Here is a 6,900-nt window from a genome sequence, read left to right on the forward strand (position 1 = left end):
ATGATCTGATGAGATAAAACCAGCCTCCACTTTTTAAAAGGTTACTGTGTGCCAGGCCCTGTGCTAGGAGCTTTATATACAGCATCTCAGAACACCTCTATGGAGAAAGTATTATTACCCCAATTCACAGCTCAGTAAGCTGAGAAACAGAGAAGTAAAGAGGTAACGATAATGTACGTGGAAATGCTTTGTGAATTCCTGAAGCAGTGTGTAAGTGTTCGGTCTTCTGTTGTCCTACTAACCAGCTCTCATCAAACAATCTCTAACACAGCACACCACCCAATATCGTGCAAGTTTGAGTCCACTGCCCACTAAACAGTAAGAAGGAAAAATAGAAAGCTCCTGGCAGTGTCACTAAAATCTACTCCACTTCCATTCTTTGTGTTCGGAGATAAGTTGATATAATGATCTGACCTAAATAAATGTTTAATGGACTTTTCTGGAGTTCTCTCCAGATGCTGTCACGCAGCACGGAGGCCTGTCTTAACCACCCCTCACCATCCACTCTTGGAGCGGGTAGTGCCAATCATAGCCCATTGGACATCTGGTGACAAATGGCAGTGAAACCTCACCCTAAGGCATCTGGATGGATCACAGGGAATCACTTGGTCTCGAGAAAACAGCTAGGTTTTTCATGGGACCAGACGAGTCCTATTCCAGTGTCACTTCCTGGGCCCCTGGGATCTTTACTCCTTTTATAAGTGCAGTATGATTTCAGTACAGCAGTACTGGGGTGGGAACAATTTGAGTGAAAAGTCACTCTGTTCATACAATTTAGACTACATATCCAAAGGGCAGAAACAAACAAGGAGAAAGCATTGACTAAGTAAATAATATCATACATATTACTGAGAAACTTTAACTAGAAGGAGCACCAAGGGTCCAAATCCACAGAATATGGTTTCTCAAGAGGGAAGCACATTGAGGTGCTGGCCAGGCAGACATGCCCAGCCCATCCCTTAGCCTACCTGCCTTCATTTTAGACAAGGAGGTGAGAGGAGGCTCCACAGTGTTTCTGCCTTGTAAGGGGCCAGCTGTTGAGGAGTAACTGTGACTGCCCTCCCCAAAAGGTCACATTGCAGACTGTCAGCGTGACTTCCAGGATGCAGGGGGCAGTGGTTAGCCCTTCTCACAGTGCTTTACCTGGCCCAAGACTGGACTATGTGGCTTAGTCATGGGAAGGTGTATTTTTCTGGAGCATCTATAAAATTCCCCTTTTACTCTATGATTGTATATTTTGGAGGTATGCTAATGAGATGTCATCAATAACTAGTACAACTTTTCTTCTGTGCAGAAATATCATGATGATTTCACAGTTTGAATAAAGAGTTTTGAATGTACTGAGCAAGTTGGCTTTTTAGTACCGTCTGAGAGTGGGATGGGGCTTGGGAGAAAACTCAATGATGAATTTTAGCTTTTACTGGCTAGCAGATTGTATCAGTAAGCAATTCTGCTGCATTCATTCAATGTTCAACGAATTTTTATTAAGTGCTTGTTCCATTCCAGGCATAATATGCAGTAATGAACAAAGCTCATGCCCTTGTGGAATTATATTCCAGTGAGGAGAGATAAATAAACCAATGAAGGCATGCAGGTCATCAGATGGCCAAATCAGAAGGGCTTAAAGCACACAGGGATTTATTTTTCAGTCACAATGAAAAGTCCAGAGGCTGGCAGGTGCTCGTGTTGGTTTACTGGCTTAAGGATGTCAGGGCCAAGACCTCCACAATTCTCTTGGCCTCTCCCTCATGGTCACTGGAGGTTGCTTCAGCTCCAGTAATCAAGTTCTTTTTCCAGGAACAAAGAAGGAAGAAATGCCTAGAACATACCTCTAGCTGAGTCCACTTAGCTTATGAGAATCTTTAGCAGAAGCCCCACCTGACAACTCAGCTTGCATCTCATTGGCCGGTCTTTGTCACATGACTGTCCCTATCTGCAAGGGAGACTGGGAAATGGAGTTCTTTAGCCTGGAAACTTCCACCCGCAATACAATCAGAGGATACTGGATATTGTATAAGCAACGAGCAGCCTCTCCATCTCAGATGCACAATGTCATCAGTGCAGAACATATTGCTGAGGAAATCTTGCTCACTCATTGTCCCTTTGGGTCTTTAGCTGCAAAGCAGTGGTTAAAGTATTTGATTGACTGATTCAATGTTGTCTTTCTAGAAGAAGATGCTTCAAACATTTTATACCTGAAAGGGCTTTTCTTGGACTAATCCCCCATTTCTTTAAGTCAGTAAGAAAAACCGTCGCTCAAAAGAAATGTAGAGTTAAGTGGATACGACTACCTTTCCTTGTCTCGCTCAACAAATTTTGAAAACGGGAAAGGAAATATTTTCCTTTTATGGCAAAATAGCACTCTGCCAGAAGAAGCTTAATTACAGAATGATAAAATTAGGCTGTTAGAATTAGATAGTTGGATGAATTATAATTAGTCTGAGGCAACGGCCCTAGCATGTCAAGCAGAAAGCCTGGGAACAGCACTTGGTCCGGGAATAATGAGACCTCTAAAACCAGTGAGATGGAATTTCAGCCTGTGGCTCAGTCATTATGTCTCCTTTTCAGTGCCCTGTGCAATCACAACCACTGTCACAGGATAATAAGATGGCATTTTATCCTACGAAGAATTGCGGAGTGAAAAAGAACTTAACCATAATCACGTGCTTTACCTCTACAAAAGGGCTTTAAAGACAGGAAATTCCCCTGAACATTGTTTATGGAGAGTGGAGGTGGGGGAGGATGCCAGGAAATGGAGTGCGTTTTTCCTTAAACAAAGGGCAACTCGTGGAACTCAATACAGTTAAACCTACACCGCTGCAGACAGCACAGAGCTCATGTGTCTGTCAGCTACCTGTTGTCTTCCACAGGCTCTCTCTAGGATGGGTCGTTTTCTTTCAGTCCCTTGATCATATTGAACCTGGTAAACTGAGGCCGTACCAAGAAGTCCCAAAGAATCTTTACACACCGGAAACATGGTTGTGGGTGCCCTAGGCCAGGCGGTCCTACGGGACAACCGAGAATCTAGTCGGAGGATGAGCCTCACATTTTTGTGTGTATTGGGGAGGAAGGCAGGGAGTTCTGCTGTCCATTGTGGTATCTTTGAGAGCTAGAGATTACAGGCTAGAATTGTGACAAACGTGCCCCTCTAATTTGGGAGGGTCATCTAGCCTGAGGACTGACAGGAGTTTAAAACTGGAGGGGTCTCAAACATCTAGTCCAACCCCTTCCTTCTACCCCAAAGAAAACATGCCCAACTGGGGAGAGCCTGCTGCTCAGAGAGTGCTCCTGGCCCCCACGGCTGGGCCTGCAGGACTGTTAAGGGACAGTAGTCAGGCAGAGAGATGTTGAAGCTGGTAAAACAAACAAACAAACAGCAACAACACCAATAAAATTCGGCTAGCCTATTTTTAAAAATGATTAAATTTGACCCAGGATGATTCGGTGTGATTCAGGATGATCAGTGGATAAGAGGAGGACTGTGCTTCAGGCTGACATTGCAAAGCACAGAGCACCACGAAGCACTTGGGTCACCGTCTGTGAACCTGGGGATGTTGGAACCAGGTGGGTAGAGGGACATTGCAGCAAATAGGCCTTGGGAGGCCACTTGAGGCCAGAGTGACACACACTTGTTGACTGTCCTGCAAATTCGCATTATTGGGATTCAGAGAAGATTTTTGGAAGGGATTCATTCTTCAATTCCCTGCATTTTGATTTTTTATTTGCTACTTAATGAACTCACTTATTCAACAAATCTTTGTTGAGGCCGTAGCTATGCACAGTAATAAATAATGCACATTTCTGGAGAGCTTTCCATAAGCCAAGCACTGTGCTGGGAGCTATCTCTGCATCACTCTATTTAATTCTCACTAAGCCCTCTGAGGTAGGTACCATTAGAATTACCATTGTACAGATGAGGAAATAGCCCCAAACAAGTATCTTGCCCAAAGTCACACAGCCAAGAAGTGGTGGGACCAGAATACAAACCCAGAAAACATGACTCCCCATCCCTCCTTTCCACTGCCTGGGCCAGAAGTCTCCCCACTCTTCTTGACTCCTCTCTTCCTCTCTTCACCTCTCACTTCCTTTCAGGAAATTTTATAAAAAATAAATCACCAGGGGCCAGCCTCGTGGCGTAGCAGTTAAGTTCACGCACTCAGCTTTGGCAGCCGCGTTTGCCGGTTCGGATTCTGGGCGCAGACTTACTCACTGCTTATCAAGCCACGCTGTGGCAGGTGTCCCACATATAAAGTAGAGGAAGATGGGTATGGATGTTAGCTCAAGGCCAATCTTCCTCAGCAAAAGGAGGAGGATTGGTAGCGGATGTCAGCTCAGGGCTAATCTTCCTCAAAATAAATGAATAAATATATAAATCAGCAAACACAATCCTGTCAAATCATCACATAAGGGCATCACTTGTAAAAAAAAAAAAAAAAAGAAAGAAAGGATCTGAAGTGTCATGTAGAAAACCCTGAGTCCTGAAAGAAAAATGCCCTGAAACGGAAGGAGTAATAACTGAATGGAAATCAAAGCGGGCTGTGGCTACGAAGTTCACTGCTTTCGTTATCACGTGTCGCCTCCTTTAATCCCCTCTCCCACCCTGACGGAGTATTCTACTCCCTGCAAATGGGAGTGTTGAGGCTGGAGACGTGTTAAGTGATTTGTCCAAGTTCACCGGAGTGAAAGTTCGAGTCAGGACCAGAGCCCGGGCCGCAGAACGTCCCCGCCCTGGGTCTCACCGAGACGCTCTGCGTTCCTCACGGACCAGCTCGGAATCATCCGGGCTGGTTCAGGACCAAGGACAGAGCCTCCTGCGGCGAAAATCCGAGGTTTAACCTTCTGGGGCTGGCATTTCGTCCTGGAATCCAGAAAAAAACCAATCCCTACTGCTCACTTTGCCGAACAGATTGCTTTGCATATTCAGCCTTTCAGGAAAACGGAATTCTTTATTTCCTTCTTGAGTTCTAAGAAATAATGAGATATAAATTTTCTGTAATTCTTAGAAATTAAAAAAATTCATGGATTTGTTCCATGATTTCCTTATTTCATAACTACATTAAAACTCTCAGTGTTTTACAATAATTTTTATCAGCTCCTCCCTGTAGATTCAAGACTCACGAATCAGCTGCCATTGTCCTGTGACTAAAATGAAGATTTTAATCCGTTTTTCTTTTAGAGTCTGGAAATCCCTGTCTGCTTCTTCTCCAGGCAGCGCTTGTCAACAGGCCTTTCTTCCCATTAATTATTCTCCGACGAAGCACAAAGAAGCTTCCCTGGTTCCTCTTGGTGAACACATACCACAGTCAAGGCAGAAAGACGGCATCTATTTTGGGAGCACGTATTAGGAGGAACCGAATGAGTGAATGAATTATGTAGGCTGTTCACGGAGTTGAGGGCAGCCTGCCAAAAATGGAAGACAGGAAATACATCTTTAATAGATTATATCACTTGGATAGAATTCTTTTTACATCGTCTCACTTTACTCTCCGTCTGAAAAGGTGACTGAATGATCTTGTCTATGTGCGCAATTGCCAGATTAAACACAGACTCAGCAGCAAAATGCTCATGACGAGTGAGCCCAGGAGCTCTTCTCCATGAATTTTCTTTGAGCAATAAAGATAAACAACAAAGGGGCAATAGGGACTGGTTTGTTTTCCGGGCTTTTGCAGCTCTGTGCCTGAGGTTGTCATAATTAGAGGCGCAGACCTCAGCTCCAGCCTTCTCTGAAACCCACGACCCAGTGCCGACAGAGAGCCGGGTCATAAAGCACGAGATGTTTAAGGGAAATAAGCTGGCAATTAAAAAGCAGGGCTGTCCAAGACACTGTAATAAATTATCCATCTGGAGGGAATTGAGAATAACTTGCTTAAAGGAGAAAGCAGACTGGCTGGAGATTGGGTTCAGTTCAAACCCAGATGACATCCTTTTGCTGGAAAAGCACAGAAATACTCAAAACAGGAAAAAAGTTAGCTTCAACCTGAAGCTTCTCACTCTTGGGCTAGTTGCTTACTGGTGCAAGGCCTCAGGTTTGCCCTGCCACGTGGGAGAAGGTGTGTTCAGACTGTCGATTTCCAGAAGGGAAACTAGTCACCTCATTAGCCACACAAAGGTGTCCGTGGATCGTGCCAAACGCCTTTCTCTACTTTTACCCTCAAGTCACCTCGCTCAGAGCAAGTCTTCAGTGGGCTTCTGGGCTCCCTCCTTTCCTCTCCTCCACTTATCCCCTTAGCCGCTTATCCTGTTTCCAGATCCCTCCCACCTCTAGGGCCCTGACCCCATCCTGGGGAGCTGGAGTGGATCTCGTCAGTTCTGGGAGAAGCCCATGCTCAGTCCTTCCAGATTTTTCAGCACAGAGCCTCTCTAAGGCGAGAAAACCTTTCCCTTAGGTTTGTGCATCTCACACTGGGGTCTGCACACCCCAGAAGCATGACACTCTGTGCTGGACAATCTCAACCACAAGATGAGCACCACACGTCAAAGCATCATGTGCTTCAAGATTGGATGGGCAGGAGCACAGGTTTGTGTTAAGATTACCAGAGGTTTATCATGTAGACAAATGCAAAATTAGTATTTATTTTTTAAGATTAAAATGGAATATTACAAAGAATATGCTATAGTCTTAACCTCAGATCCCTGGGGGATATGTTCAAATCAGGTGATGCCCGGGCGACGGGTCCATATGGAGCAGCGGGAGCCATTGTAGGAGGAGGATCTGCACCACCTTCCTCAGAAGGGGCTGTGGGCAGGGGGCAGTGCATAGAGCCTCTCAGTCTGCTGGGCACCGGAGTCAACAGGTGGTTACTGGTGGCCCACAGAGCACCCAGCACCGCGTTGGGTCTGCTGAGACTGCCGCAAAGTCTAGGCCAAGGTGTGGGGTCTAAGTAGTTACAGCCTATGGGG

The sequence above is a fragment of the Equus quagga genome, chromosome 6, assembly GCF_021613505.1.
Source record: "Equus quagga isolate Etosha38 chromosome 6, UCLA_HA_Equagga_1.0, whole genome shotgun sequence".
In the NCBI taxonomy this organism is placed as follows: domain Eukaryota; kingdom Metazoa; phylum Chordata; class Mammalia; order Perissodactyla; family Equidae; genus Equus; species Equus quagga.